Here is a 16,821-nt window from a genome sequence, read left to right on the forward strand (position 1 = left end):
AGCTGGGTCACCATGTGTGTTCCCACTTCCTGGGTATCAACGTCCCTCTTGACAGCTGGGCTCAGGCAGACTTCCTACTCACTGCCCCACCAGTGCCAATTTATCAGCAGCCAATAGGGGGACCTGGGCCCACCCTTTATTGCCAGTTTAGGGGCTCCTCTCATCACCAGCCAAGGTTTGACCTACCCCTGACCTCACTGTTTTTCCCATAGCTATGCTTGCCTCTCGCCCTTCTTGGGGCTTGCTAAGCCGTGTTCCCACCTCCCAGGGAGTGACTGAAGGCTTCTTCCCTCCTGCCCCATCAGTTGCCAGCTTCCTGGCTTATATAGGCCCCAGCTGTTCCAGGGTTAAATCCTTGCTTCTTGTCTCCTCCTCCAGGTGCAGCCTAGGCACTTAATTGGCCTGCTTAACCATCTCAACCTGTCCAGGCCTTTTGTGGGGCAAACACTATTCCAGCATGTTGGTATTGATCCAGTGTGTTTTAAGCATATTCTGTCTCTCTAGTCTAGATCATTGCTAGGCCGCCTGTGGACCACAGGTCACTCACCAGGGTAATCTGATGGTGGGCTGAGACATTTTGCTGACATTGACCATCCACAGGCATGGCTCCTCCCAACCTCCCAGTGGCTGAAGTTGGCCATTCCTGGCCAATGGGAGCTGCGAGAATCAGTGGCCAGCATGTCCCTGAGGCCTGCAGCTCCTATTGGTCAGGAACAGTGAACCGCAGCCACTGGGAGCTGTAGGGGACTGTGCCTATGAACAGTCAACATTAGCAAAATGTCTCGTGACCCACAATCAGATTACCCTGATGGGCTGCATGCAGCCCGCAGATTGCCCACCACTGCTCTAGATGATTATATGGCCTCATCACCATGGTATCTATGCTTCCGACACACAATGAATTTAGCCTCAAAATGCCCCAGTAAAGTAGGAAAGTATTATTCCTATTTCACAGATGGGGACTGAGACACAAAGCAATTAAGTGACTTATCCAAGGTCACATTGGAAATCCATGAGAGTTAAAAACTTGTACTGGGTTTCAGGAAACCTGGATTCAGTACCTTAACCAGAAGACCATCCTGCCTGATTAAGAGGTGGAGTTTTAAGAACTTTAGTCTATGTAAAACTTTGCAGTATACACTTGCAAGTGTTTCTCAGATTACTCCACAACTTCAAAAAATTGGAGCATATTTTGATTGGGCCACACTGTTTGTTTCTCCTAATTGGTTCTTCCCCAGCTATGGAGTGTAAGGTGGCTAACTTTACATAAACATAGGAATCCTGAGACAGTAAATTTAAAGTCAGAGAAGTTCAAAATTTAGTAGTTCTTTTATCTGGAAAAGGTCTCCAAAGGTTGACAGTCCTTCGGCAGTCCATCTTTTAAAGGTAATATCTTCCTGTCCTGAAGGAAAATCTGATAGATGAATGCCTGGAAATTGTGATTATTTTGCTACTACACTGAGGAACCTTTTTTCTTTTCTTCCCCCCCCCCCCCCGCCAATATTGGCAGTGGTCCCTAAGAAAGGGGATGTTCAGTTTCCTGAAGAAGTCTTTGGCTTCAGTCACTGTCAAGGTTCCTTCCCCACTCTGAACTTTAGGGTACAGATGTGGGGGACCTGCATGAGAAGCTCTAAGCTCAATTAACAGCTTAGATCTGTTCTGGCTGCCACCACCCAAGCACTCCCTTCCCTGGGTAGCCTTGAGAGACTCCTCCACCAATTCCTTGGTGGACACTGATCCAAATCCCTTGGATCTTAAAACAAGGAGAATTTAACCATCCCCCCTCCTTTCCCCTTTATTTAAGAGAGAGTAAAGGAGCTGCAGACTGACCTTTTTTAGTAGTAGTTGGGTTAATTTTGTATCCCCAGGTGTTTGAATACTTCTGACACATGGTAGGTATGGAAAAGTGATTAGTGTTTCACTGAATGGGTGCCTAAGGGCATTATTGCTTCTGGCTTGGTCATAGTTGCACAAAAAACAGATATGTATGTGGGCCTCTAAGATTTCTATTGTATGGAGGCTTGCATTCCACTGAGGAAAAAATAGATTGTCAGCTGTGGGAAAAAAGAAATGCTATATTGTTGATCAGACTATGATGCCCTACGTCTCTGTAGAATCTCTCTGATAGCTACTGCAAGCAGTTAAAAAATAGAGAAGGAAAAAAGTGACATTTAAGGGGAAAAGGCTCTGATCAAGACACATTAAAATAAGACTGAATATTGTTCTTGCTACAAACTGATGTTCAAAATTCAGTTTCTCCAGTACTACAAAGATTGTTCCAATGAACCTTATCAAACCCCTTCTGTGCCTCTAATGATAGAAGGCTGCTTTCATTCAGTTGTTTAACATCATGATGATTTCTTTTTTTGCTGAATATTATGCTTCTCCCTGGATTAAAGCCAGATTGGCTAGTGTGAATTAGGCTAGATATAATCAGTTTGCTAAGACATTTGCAAGTGTATTATTGTCATGATGCTGATCAGGTTTCTGGATTTTTATCTTTTCTCCTGAGTACAGTTATACTGGATTGCAAACGATGATCAAACAATTTTTTCTGATCAATAGAGACTGAACATTGGTGGCACTAGAAGGTTCTGAAAAAAGATTTATAAGGTTTACTGTTACAGCCATTCAATCCTGGAAACATGCCATTTGAAATGTCCCTTACAACATTTTGAACTTCCTCAGTTAAAATCTATACTTTACACTGTACTCTCTGGTCTTTGAGAACTGAAATCTTACAGATTACCAAACACATAACTGCCTATGTATTTGTGTTTGTAGAAGGAGTTCCTGAAGGTGCATAAAGTTCTGTTTTTTTCTTTTAAAAATATCTTGTTGCCTATCTGTCTAAATTTTTCATTACAATTGTAGGTATAACTGTCAGACTGGGATATTTTGGAACTCTTACAGCAGATTTTATTTCCAAAATTTTAAAATGTTGGGTTAATGAAGAATCTGCTTGTACCCTAGATGAGATGCCTTTAAGTGGCAAGTGAATTTCTCTAGCTTCATGGGAAGCACAGTGATCATCTGGAAGAGATTTTAGTTTTTCTAAGATCACATATTCTCCTGAAAGATATTTTTTTGGGGTTGTCATATAGGTAATAGTCAATCCACTAGCATATTGCTTCCCACAATCTGTGGTGAATCTGTCAAATGCTTATTTATTTCAAAATAGTCTATATATGTTCATAAATTGAACGTACAAATGCTTTTATTTTCAGCATGAGAAAAATTTCCATCTTGATGTACTGTCTTGAACATGCTATTTTTTAAGACAGATATCCATTTGTGCACCTATTTTAGGGCTTGTCTACATAAGAATTTATTCTGGAATATATATTCCAGATTAACTACTTGGTGGGACACTTATTCTGGAATAAGTGTGTCCACAAAGGGAGTTAATCAGGTACAGCTATGCTTAAAATTTAAATCTTAACTTAATCCAAATTAAGGTAGGATTTATCTGTGTAAACAGGACATAGGAGTGAAAATTTGTTAGCTGTTTCAGTTTTATCATAGATTATTAGGATTGGAAGAGACCTCAGGAGGTCATGTAGTCCAACCCCCAGCTCAAAGCAGGACCAACCCCAACTATATCATCCCAGCCAGGGCTTTGTCACGCTGGGCCTTAAAAACCTCTAAGGATGGAGATTCCACCGTCTCCCTAGGTAACCCAGCGCTTCACCCAGTGCTTCTTCTCCTAGTGAAATAGATTTTCCTAATATCCAACCTAGACCTCCCTCACTACAACTTGAGATCATTGCTGCTTATTCTGCCATCTGCCACCACTGAGAACAGCCTTGCTCCATCCTCTTTGGAATCCCCATTCAGGTAGTTGAAGGCTGCTCTCAAATCCCTCCTCACTCTTTTTTTTTCTCTTTTGCAGACTAAGCTCAGTTCCCTCAACCTCTCCTCAGATGTCATGTGCCTCAGCCCCTGAATCATGTATGTTTGTTCTCCATGGGACTCTCTCCAACTTGTCCACATCCTTTCTGTAGTGGGGGCCCCAAAACTGGACACAATATTCTAGATGTGGCCTCACCAGTGTCGAATAGAGGAGAATAATCACTTCCCTCGATCTGCTGGCAATGCTCCTACTAATGCAGCCCATTATGCTATTAGCCTTCTTGGCAATAAGGGCACACTGACTCATATCCAGCTCCTCATTCACTGTAATACCCAGGTCCTTTTCTGCCAAACTGCTGCTTAGCCTGTCAATCCCCAGCCTGTAGCAGTGCATGGGATTCATCCATCCTAAGTGCAAGACTCTGCGCTTGTCCTTGTTGAACCTCATCAGATTTCTTTTGGCTCCATCCTCCAATTTGTCTAGGTCACTCTGGACCCTATCCCTACTTCCCGGCATATCTACCTCTCCCCACAACTTAGTGAACTTGCTGAGGGTACGATCCATCCCATCATCCAGATCATTAATGAAGATGTTGGGGGCGGGGGGGGGGGAAACAGGCCCAGAGCTGACCCCTGGGGATTCGGCTTGATATTGGCGGCCAACTAGACATGGAGCTGTTGATCACTACCTGTTGAGCCCAATACCAGGTAAGAAATCACAACATTTGGAGTGGAAAATGAAGTCCTTAAGTAATTTGTGTTTAGAAGCTTCCAGGCATTGACTAAGCAGTGTTCCATCAGGACAGAACTTAGATTTTTTTTAGTCTAGAAATTTCCAGGTTTTTTTTCAAACTGGAGATTTAATGCCACATTAAGTCTACTTCAGGAGAGTTTCTGTTTGGAAGGTGGGAGTGATAGAAAATTAATAAATTCATCATGACAGATCTATATATTCCCCAGGTAGTAAGTTCATTGCAAGATATTTGTGGGAGAAAGCAAGAGGAGACATCATTTCTCATTTGCAATGACTGTTACTACAAAGGGCAATGCTTAATGTATTAACATAGTTACTCCCCTTTTTGTAGCATAGAATGCAGAAAATACTTGACCCAACCATTTCCCTCCCTCTCCCCCTATTTAGTATCTTCATAGGTACTTAGATATGTTTCCTGGTTAGGGACTATCCATCATTTCTTTCATTTTAAAAAGGAGAGGATTTTCATAGGTTTTAGTGGGTGGGTAATATCTTCAGTACAATATGTACAGAACTCAAACTACAGAAGAGATGAGATGGGAAATCACATAGTTAATGTCTGGTTTCAGAGTAGCAGCCGTGTTAGTCTGTATCCGTAAAAAGAACAGGAGTACTTGTGGCACCTTAAAGACTAACAAATTTATTTTAGCATGAGCTTTCGTGAGCTACAGCTCACTTCTTTGGATGCATAGACAGGAGATATTTATATATCTAAATATATATATATATATATATCTAAATATATTTATATGTATATATTTATATGTATATATTTATATTTATACATACAGAGAACATGAAAAGGTGGAAGTATGCATAACAGGAAAAGTTATGTTATGCATACTTCCACCTTTTCATGTTCTCTGTATGTATAAATATCTCCTGTCTGTGTTCCATTCTATGCATCCAAAGAAGTGAGCTGTAGCTCACGAAAGCTCATGCTAAAATAAATTTTGTTAGTCTTTAAGGTGCCACAAGTACTCCTGTTCTTTTTATAGTTAATGTCTGTAACCAAACAATTTGTATAAACAGGCTACCATCTCTCTATAATGTTACTCTGATGTACCCTCCACTGATAACCGATTGATTTTTCAATAGTTTGCAGACTGAACAATTAAATAAATAAAATATCTATATTTAACATGGCTCAAACACAGCAAAATCTATTCAAATACCCTGCTGAGGGAAAAATGAATAGACTGATTATTAAATCATCATGGTTAAAACTAGAATAAAGATACAGTCATCAGTTATCATGGAACCAATAATTATTACCCAGACAGTAATGCTTTCCTATTGGATTCTGTTAAGTATAATTTAATCTAAGCAAGATGACATAGATGGTATACTCTCTCCTCTTACTGGATCCTAATTGTAAGAGACGGATCTCTTTTCAAGAGCTATGAATTTTAATGGTTATGTATAATTTAGATCATTCAATGCTTCATTTTAATTTTATCGACTGAACCTTGTAAATTGGATGGCTGAGTGAGAGTTGGAACTGAAATTGTAACCCTGTGTAGTAGACTTGGATGTAAGAATCAATAGTTGGGACCCTGAAGAAAGTAAGTATTGTAACTGCTCTGAGGATATTGGATCTAGTTGTAGGAAAATAATAGAAATAGTTTTCCCCTAAATTAAGCTAGACTGCTTTCAGTCGTGAACTCCAAAGGTTGATTGTCATTACATTCTAAAATATGATGCTGCTCATTGATTAACTCATTATGGAATGTGCTTAGTTCCTATAATAAACTAGTTAGTTAAATGAAAAATATTTAAAAAAAACTTTTTTTAAATATTTTTCATTTAGCAAATAGAACTGCCATGTTAAATGCCAGCATTGATTTCTCTCTCCCTCTCACACTAAGACTATTTCCTTTCAGTTCATTTTTTTCTGCTATTGTCTAAGAAAACCTCAGTGCTTCTACAAGATGGTTAAACATAAAGATTTGTGCTCCTTTAAAATCTTCAAGGTTGCTGAATGTAGGATAATATACCGAATGCTTTGCTGTCTGAGAAGTTTCTTTACTATATTGAATGCAGTTGTGTCACTGGAAAAGTGATAGTTTCTGCCTCTTTGAGTAAAATCTCTGTGCCATGGCAATCTGTAAAAACAGATTGCCTGTATTTAAAGTTATGTAGGGAGAAAATTACAGGGTGGGAGTGAAGGCCACCTCTTGCAGGTATACTTGGCACCCTATAGGCTCTCTATTTTAAATCTATTTTCTTTTGCTAGTAGTTTAGAGATCTATTCAGGAAAAAAATGCATTAAAGTGGGGTTCTCTACTTCAGGGAGAACCATAAGTTGTATATATCTGACAATGGTTTTCTAGGACTTGCAGACAAGTGTTCGATATTGTATGAAATTAGCAGCTGCTGCTACTCAAGTCTCAGCAGTCACTTGATCTTGAAATCTGTCTAGCCTTTCAGTTATTTGGTGCAAATCAGATTCTCAGCTGATTTAAGTTGTCATACCTCTATTGACTTCAATAGAACTATGATAGTTTGTACAAGCTGAGAATCTGCCTTCAGTGATTTTTGAAAACTACTCTCTAATTTGCTGTGGTCAAACTTTAGGTAATATTTTGTATGATCCTGATGGTCAGAGTACCAGGTTTTGCAAACTGCATAGTTCTGCTATCTTGAATATCTTATTTTGGAGCTAATGTTTTTCATATCAAACTTAAATTTTCTCTCCTAGTGCTCAGAAAGGATTCCATAGAAGTCTGGGAATCTAATTCTGTGATATAATCAGTTGTGGAATGAAATTTAGATTCTGGATGGGGATCCAAAAGACCTAGTGGGCATCTAACAAACACTTGCTTAGTTGCCATATTGCTTCATACAGTCTCCAAGTCTAAGGGTAATGGTGGAATATATTTTTTTATCAATTTGCTATTGTAAACACTTATTAGGAGATCTGAACTGGGTGTCTTGCACAGACACAGGAATAATGGGGGATGTTTAGCACACTACTTAGAAATAGTACTCCAGAAATGTCCTGCTGGAATTCTGAACCAAATATTTTTCCCCCTGTCATTTGGCAGATGGAGCAATTAAATAAGAATATAAAATTTAGGGGGATAAAATCGGCCACTCTAATGTTCCTGCTCTTTATCTTTATTCCACTTTTCCATTCATCGTCTCTAGAAATAAATGTAGGTGTCTCTTTGACCTTATTTCTTCCCACTGCCTTCCTCAGTAATATACTGTTGCGCAAACCCTGAAATGTTCTAAATCATTGGTTTTCAACCTTTTTTCATTTATGGACCCATAAAGTCAAATGGAGGTGCACAGACCCCTTGGGAAATCTTAGACATAGTCTAAGTTTGAAAATGATGGTTGAAAACCACTGTTTTTAAATGAATAAATCTAAGGCCATGTATGCCAGCTACTCTGAGTCTGCAGAGAACCCATGCACATTTGCTGTGGCAATTATTTCCACACTGGAAGTTCACAGGTGACACGGAGAAGAGATGTGAACAGGTGCTTTACCCAACCTGCTCCAAGGCAAATTCCACTTACTGTGTAGAGTCAAAATCCACACTCCTTTCCTGGGGTTTGTCTTTATTAACAAAGGAACTAATAAGCATAATGTTTACTAGGACTGCTCAACTTCAGACACAACCCTGTTCACCTCGGACTTGCCTTTCTTACTCCTGAATTTGCTTTACTACTCTAACATCTAGGTGGGGGTTAAAGAACATCCTTCCTCAATGAATCTACTTACCCCTTTTCCAGCAGGATCTACTTCTAACAAGTGAGGGGTTTCTGGCAAACACTGGTAGCCTGATCTAGGATTCACCATGTTACAAACTACTGTGGGGGAGGGCAGTGGGCCAGTAACTGGCTGCAAGTTGTTCACAAGCTATCTTGGCCCTGCTCAACAAGTTGGAGCAAATAATGTTTTCTGTTAGCTCCCCTATGTTGCAAGACAATTTCAACTAAGCAAAGTTGTTTTACATCAACTCAGTGACAACTATAGGCACAGATGTTCTAGACAATCTTTGGAGGAGAGGAAGTGTTGCAGCCTCCTATGAATCAAGTTGGCACTAAGGATATACCAATTTGCACTGTAAAATAAGTATCTTGGCAGATACTCAGACATTGACTGCCTCATCCACATAGCATGGATCTTCCCATATGGGAGGGACTCTGGAGGAAATAATTCAGAGAGAAAGTGATGAATGTATCTGTATGTTCTTGTGTCTCAGAGGAAAAAAAAGTTAATGTGACAACACTGGAATCAGTGGCAGCAGGTGAGCTGCCTCTGTCCTCTCTTCCAGGAAGAAAAATGTGATTTGATGAACTAGTGCTTGCTTTTTCCAGAGATGGTGACTGTGGCAATCCGTGAACTAAGGCTGGGAATTTATGTGACAGTACTCATTGCTGTGAGTGCAAACAGAAACAAGAGAGAAGGGGTAAGGGTAAAGAGGGGATATGAGAATGATTAGCTCTCCCTGATTAGCTAGAAGGGAGCACTGTGACATGAAGTCCTACACTTAACTGGGATTTCGACCAGCCTCTCCTTCAAAAAATAAAATTGATCTGGTCATCACCAGATGTGAACAGCTGGGACAAGGATGCTAGTCTTGAGATCCCCATATACCCCTGGGCACATACCAAGGGCACAGGTTTGCAAAAAGTGGCTGTCCATTTTCTGTGGGATGTGGGATTTTGATAGGGCCTGGACATACATGTTTGAGAGAGAAGAAAATAAAAGGGAGAGAACATGGACAAAGGTGGAACCCCACCCTCCCCTGAAAAGAGTGCAGCTGGGAGATGAAACAGATATGATGAAGACCAGATATGATGCATGGCAAGAGGAAAAAACATGTTTCTTTGCCTATGTGCTTTTGTGTATATCACTACCTGCATAAACTCCAGTTAGGATCAGGCCCCACTGTATTAGGTGCTCTGCAGGCAGACACAGCGAGATTCTCAAAGCTCAAAATATAAATAGTCATAGTGGTATTCCTCAAGTAAGTGATTTTTTTTAAATGTTGATTTTGTTGACTTGGTCTTTTACCTTTTCAGGAGTATGTATGCCTAGAACACCAACCTACCCAAGGCAAGCACTGCTCACGCTTTGTTTGTTCAGAACGAAGTCCTATTTGCATTGCCTTTTGCACCAACTAGTCTTACTATCCCATTCACTCTTACCTTCCTTATTTGTGGCCAGTGTCTTTTAGTTTTGACCCCCTTAGAAATATAAATAAACAAAAGGATCTTTTATTGACTTTATTTCAACAGTCTATGCAGCAATTTAAATTGACCCATATTTTATCCATTTTTTCTTTCCTTTTTGTCCAGTGATTAATACCACAATCCTTGGTTTCTAATCTCTGTACATTTTCTGTTCAAATAGTATCTAATAACTCAAGTCTGTAGAAAGAAGTTTGGGATTTCTTTTGGATTTTAGTGACAATGCTAACATTGGATGGTTAAGGATTATTTGAATCCTGATACTCCAATAAAAGGGAAGCATAAGGCATTAGAATAACTTTTGCAATTGAACCCAGGACTCTTAGTGATTTCATTAGTTCTAATTATAGCTAATTTATTTAAATTCCCATGAAAATAACTTAATAGCCTGGAAACTATTATATTGTGCTTAGTTAATTACTTTTTAGTAAAAAAAGAGCAACTGGGGGCCAGTGTAATAGTGCAGCAAACGAATGCATTAGTCACTTAGACTTGCTATTGCCGAAAACAATGGCTTGAGTCTCAGTACTGCTGGTCCAGTGACTAATTAGTTCTTACAGCTAAGGAATTGAATCACGTTTTGGAACCTTAATGCTGGCATTTCCTCTCTGGGAGGAAGATTATAAAGATCAATCAAGGACACCTCAGTTTAGAAAAAGCAAAATAGGAGTTGGATATGCTGGCAAAACAGGGTTTGGATCCTACAATTTGACTGATTGTGAGTAAGAGTTAATAAGCCAATGAGTCTTACTGAATCTGGGATTTGTGTAAAATCATCTTGACTGAAGGCAAAGTGATCTCTTCGGAGCGTAAGGGTTTGCAGGAATGGCAACAGTAAAGTCTAGTAAATTATCTCTGCTTTCATCAGTAGAACTTATCCTGAAAGAGGATATAGGGGGTTCATTGGCATGAGGTTCACTTGATTAGTAGAGGGAAGCTTGTGGGGGGTGGATGGGAAATGGTGACCTTTTCATACAATAACTCCCACTACAAGATGTCGTTTCTTAAAGTGACTCTTATCAAGTAGCATTTTTAAGAGTGATTAACTATTTTTTGCATTTTGTAAGTTGTCATTAATTACCTGTAAGAACCTTGAGAATCCAGAAGCACTTCCTTTCCCATTGGTCTAATTCTGTTTTACTCAGAAAAGACTGGTTTCCCCTTTCCCTATCCTAATTATACTGAGGAGTGCAAGCTAAGGGCATGAATTTAGAAACTTTACTCCGATGAGTAGCCCTTAAGCCTGCTTGTAAGTAAAGGCAACCTATAAGGTGTGCAAACTGAGCAGCTGGGGAAGGAAAAATAAGTGTCAGCTACAGAGCACTTCACATCCCCTAGCTTTAGTTCCAAAAACAAAACTCAAAGGCAGAACAAATCACCTCAAAGTACTGGGTAATAGAGCTAGGTAACTTTTTTTCAGGTGGATAGTTTATTAACTGAAAGACTGGTTTGGTTGACTCAAAACTATTCAGGAATTTGACATGAATTTAGTGGATAGTTTCTCACACATCCCCCTGGGGAACTTTGGCATCATTCAAAATATGGAGAGGGGGAGAGCACTTTTATAACCATTTAGCCCAGTGGTTAGAGCACTCACCTGGGATGTGGGAGACTGGAATTCAATTCCCTGGTTGGGGAAGGGATTTAAAGTGCAATGACTATATATTGTCATTATAAATGACTATGAATTGTCACTATGTATGACAATAGTTATTGCCCCAGGCAAGGGGGGAGAGTGACTCTAAAGCTTGGTGGTTAGGGCACTCACCTATCAACTGAGACCCAAGTTCCTTCTTCAAATTGTCTGAAGAGGAGACATTGAAGATCTGTTCTAGAATATCTCATAATGCGGTGACTATGAAACTCTCTTGAAACGTGGCAGCCACAAGTTCATAAATCATTCTTCACATCAAGCAGAAGAGGGAATGAAACCCAGGTCTCCCACATACCAAGTGAGTGCTCTAATCACTGGGTTAAAAGTTAAACAGTTCTTTTGGGGGGTTGGGGACAATTAAATGATTCATGTCAAACTCATAATAGTGTTGAGTTGACCAAAACTACTATTTTGGGAAATAAACTTTGTCCAAAAAATGTCCTTTTCTGAGTGAGAAGTGAGTCTGTTTAAATATAAAGGAACTTCCAAATTGATAAATTCTGTGCTAACTACCTGATAATGATATTTAAAATTAAATTAACTGGTTTAGGACAAAGAGAATATGGTTGGGGGGCCTGATTCTGCTCTGTTACACCATTCTAGTTGAGTAGCTATTGAACTGAATATATTTACTGGTGTGTAAGGAAAATTAACATCAGCTGCTCAATCTCAGTACATTGGGCTGGATTCTACAGAGTTCTGATTATCAGAGGGGTAGCTGTGTTGGTCTGGATCTGTAAAAGCAGCAAAGAGTCTTGTGGCACCTTATAGACTAACAGACGTTTGGGAGCATGAGCTTTCGTGGGTGAATACCCACTTCGTCGGATGCATCTGATTGTCTCCTACAAGGTGCTAAGCCCCAAAATAAGCAGGAATATTTGATTCTACGTAGTAGGAAAGAGTTACTTCAGTTAGTTTAACTCCCCATAGACTGTTTAAAAAGAATGATAGAAGTTGTCCATCAGGACTTTGGCAAAACAATGTGTCTTATCTTAGTGTTAAATGCTGTACCAAGGGCAAAATACTAGAAAAGTGGCTGAAACATCCTATAAGTAAAACTGTACAGTAGAAAGCAGACAGGTGACAAGGTGAAAGAATATCTAACAGTAATCAAGAAGAGGAAAGTTATCTCCTTTACAGTCTTTCACATCAGAAAATGGAGCTGCTCTTTGGCCTATGTGCTAATTGACTGCCATGCAGTAATTGAATGGAAGATTGAAATTGAACACATGGGACTAGCTCTTTTCTCTTTTCTTCTCCCCATCAGTTATGATAACGTGGAGGCTTTTGTCCAATGTTCTCTAACTTTGCAATGATCTGTCTGAATATTTTTAATTTTTTCTTCCAAAACCATTACCTATGTGTCAGGCAATATAAACCAGACTTTAGGTATTAGCAGTTGTCTCGGAGTTACAAGTAGTCTGGCACCAGAGTCTATTTCTGTCCCACAAAGCTGCCTTTAGCTTTTGAGTTGAAATATTTTCATTTCTATATTTCTCAAATGGTGAGGATTGCTAGGTTGGGGCTCTTGTCTGGGTGTTTGTTAAAGTTCCATAAATGTCTATATGGCCATTGCTAAGCTATCCCAACATGAGGGAAACCAGGGATGGGTATTTCACAATTAACTATTTTTAACTCTGAACATAATTTTAAGTTTTTGATTTTGCTAAATTTAAAAGATTCCTTAAGAAATAAGGGAAACAAACAAGTAATGCATAGCACATGCACTGAATAGGTTGAAGTGAACAGAAGATGTTATCAAAATATCCATATTTATATAATTTCAGATCCAGTATTTATGTGGATAAAATATGAAAAGGATCAGAAATATTAAACATGTCAGGTTCTTAAACAAACAAAAAAAATTTAACTTAGATAATGACTCATTGCCAATTTCCTCCATTACTCAAAGAAAAAGTTAGTTGACTCTGCTCATACATCTTGTTAGGGAAGAGCCTGTGTAAATGGATAGCCTTGTCTGAACTTTTGGGCCAACAGGGAACAAATGTCCAGAGGTGAATACCACTCAATGAATACACAGTTGGCCCAAGTGCCCCCAGTACTATAAATGGCCACCATATAGGAGAGAGGCAAGACCTCACAATAAACATAATGGAAAACATTCAAAGGAATCAAGGGGAAATGATTACATGCAGGCTTGGGAATTTACTTAAGGTGATTCTTTCATCTGTCACCCCATTGTTTTGTCTTCCTCGGTCAGTCTTCTAGACTATAAGTTCCTTAGTGTTGGGGCTGTCTTTCGATGTCTTCTGCTTGATTTTGTGCTGTGGTGTTTAAGTCTGCTACAGGCAGGTCAAAGTCTACACATGAGGTGTAAGTAAGAACTAGAGTAGAGAAAGGAATCACTGCTCTTCAACTCTGGGGTGAGGCTCCAAGGCAGGGGCTTCTTTTCCTTGTGGTAGTGTCAATGGACAGCCTCCTCTGGAGCATCCCCTTGTGGCATCAGGACTGCCCTGCAAGCAGCCCCTCAATTCTGTTTCCCCTCTTGGTTCCTCAATAAATTCAGTCTTATACAACTCCTGTAAGAAGACCCACTCTTTAGGATCTGGTTTAACAACTTAAAATTCAAAAAATAAATACTGGTTTTCCCTCCAGCCTTAAACTGGGCACAGCTCCAAAATCCACAGGTGTCTCAGGTCTTTCTTTTCTAGCAGGTTACTCTCAGCCCTTTCTAGCTAGGGCAACTTCCCTGGTCTTAGGGTCTTCCCTGCAGGAGCCTTTCTCACTCAGCACTCTAGCTACAGTTTCCTGAGCTCTCCCTTAGCTTTTCACTGCCCTTTAGAGGACAACAGCTGCGCGCGCTCGCGCTCTCTCTCTCAGCAATAGTAATCAGGGGCAAGCCCCACCCTGTTAGCAACAGATGTGTACATAATATCTTGTTTTTAACTGCAGGGAGGAGAAGCAACCACATAGGACCTCTGTACATATCCTATTCAGTGTAACAGACAGTGAGAGGAAAAGTAGAAGCAGACGCTTTTTAGGCAAAGAAAATCGATAACCATGTATGTAAGACAGCTATACATGGATAACCAACTGATGTTTGTTTTATAGTTCACTTTTTAAAAAAACTTTAGCTCTGCACATTGCTGGCTTATGTTAACAAATGTTCTTATTTTTCTTTGCCTTGTCCTCCCTCACCTGCTCTTTCTCATTAGTACTGGGTTTGACTAGCATAGACACACACTTAAGGTGTGTGTGTGTGTCTGTCCGTCCGTTTCCAGTGGTTTGAGCATTGGCCTGCTAAACCCAGGGTTATGAGCTCAATCCTTGAGGGGGCCACTTAGGAATCTGGGGCAAAATCAGTACTTGGTCCTGCTACTGAAGGCAGGGGGCTGGACTTGATGACCTTTTAGGGTCCTTTCCAGCTCTGAGAGAGGTGTATAGCTCCATATACTTATATCTTTATTTAAAATGCAAACTATACCCATCCCAGGAAAATCCCTGAAAGTCATTGCATCTCAGACATGCCTTTTGGGGGCAAGTACTTTGGGTTCCCTCCCCCACCACAAGCAAAAAGGGATGGGGGAGGGAGGGGAAGGGAAGAGAAGGTTAGCAATTTGCTGCTAGCCTCTACAAGCAAATAATTACAATTCCCTACCATTCCTGCACTGACTGGTGTGTTGGATCTACCCATTACCCAGCACTCCCCTCCCCTCTATTCCAGGATGCATCTGCTGATCCCACATAGCCGGGTATGTGGTCCAAGCAGCCAACTCAAGTTAATAGTATTATTTCTCTTTACTCCCCTGCACTGTCATGTCAAGTCACAGTGCAGCCCTTGGTGCACAAACTACTCTGAGCACCTGAAATCAGATTATTTCACTTTTGACAGTGTGCATGTGCAAAGTTGAATTCAGGCTTTGACCTCGGTTATTGCTAATTCAGTTCTTTTGTCATTGATTTATCCAAGTCTCATTTGTCTCAGTGACTGGTTATTTCTTCCTTGTTGGAGAGGACAATATCCAAAATCGTCTCATCTTGGTTGCCTTTTGACTTTTTTTGGATTTAAGAATTGGTTTTCAGTACATTTCGGAAATGAGATGATTGGAGTGTTGCAGCAAACTCTGGTATTTGGTTATCACTGTTTAAGTGCTTTATCAGTTCCTTTGCCCTGGTTTGGAGGTCTTCATTTACTGTATTTAAATAAGCTTAGAAATCTTTTAAGCAGATGTGCAATAGCACTCATCAGTGCCAAACAACCTCTGGCCACATTTCTTCTTCTTTCAGAGTGTTGTTCCCATTGTTATCACTAAAGAGAGGAGTTTCATAGGTCCCTAGACTTTGAAAAGCTCTCTAGAGCAAGAAAAGCACAAAGAAATAGTGGTATATCCTGAATTTCACTGTTAATACTCTCGGAGAAAAGGTGGGGTTCTCTGTTTTGCTTGTTTAAACACTAACCTGATGTATAAATGAAACTGATTACTCTAAATGAGGTAATTCTGGGAACGCAAAATACATTACATTTATAAAGAGCAATGAAATAAAATGAGTCACCAAAAACAATTCAGACACCAGACTGTAGATGAATAATTTGTAGTGAATTTTCATTAACCCTGAGCACTACTTCAAGCAATTATAAAACATTATTACAGTTGTTTTAAACTTATAAATATGCTCTATAGAGTTGCACATCACTGCAAAATACTTTGTTAATTAAATTATGTATTGTAAAAAAACTACAACAAAAAGCCTGCTTAAAATATTTGAAACTACCAAAATCAGAAAAAAGTATAGTTTAAAACATAAATAATTGGCCAGATTGTGGCCCTAATGATGACCCCAGGCAGGGAATTAAGGAGGCAGACAGTGTCCCCCTTATACCTGTGTGACACATGATGCAGGTAGCTGGAGCAGCACTGAAGACTGAGTCTCATCTGACTTTAGGAATGAGATGGTGATTCTGTGTGCTTTTGTGGCAAAGTCACAATTTCACCCCATACAGATGCATTAATAATTCTAAATCTTTGCAATTCTACTTCAGCCAAGGATGTCAAATTGCTTTAGAAATGCATAAAGTAAGCCTCACAACACATCTCTATTACCTGGTTATAGAGATGAAGAAACTGAGACACAAGGAGGTTAAGATGAAAAATTTCAAAAGGATTTACCTAATGTTACGCAGGTATGATGTGGCAGAGACAGATCCCAACACCTTGCAGACCTGGTGTTCAAACCACAATGCCATCTTATTTTCCTTTGCTATCAAAGCAAGCAAAACTCATCCACATGGCAGGTGCTCAAACTTAAAAAAAAAAAAAAAAAAAAAAAGAGAGAGAGAGAGAGGGTACCTCTCTTTTTAGTGATTTACTTGTAACTTCTCTCCTGGAATCTGCTG

At 39.7% G+C, this 16,821-nt stretch overlaps 1 protein-coding gene across 5 annotated transcripts in view; it reads left to right on the forward strand.

Annotated features, from left to right (window-relative positions):
* Window positions 1-16,821, forward strand: part of SGCZ (sarcoglycan zeta) — a 483,993-nt gene that overhangs the window by 19,263 nt on the left and 447,909 nt on the right. The window lies entirely within an intron of this gene.

Source organism: Mauremys mutica, chromosome 5 (assembly GCF_020497125.1).
Source record: "Mauremys mutica isolate MM-2020 ecotype Southern chromosome 5, ASM2049712v1, whole genome shotgun sequence".
Taxonomy (NCBI): Eukaryota; Metazoa; Chordata; order Testudines; family Geoemydidae; genus Mauremys; species Mauremys mutica.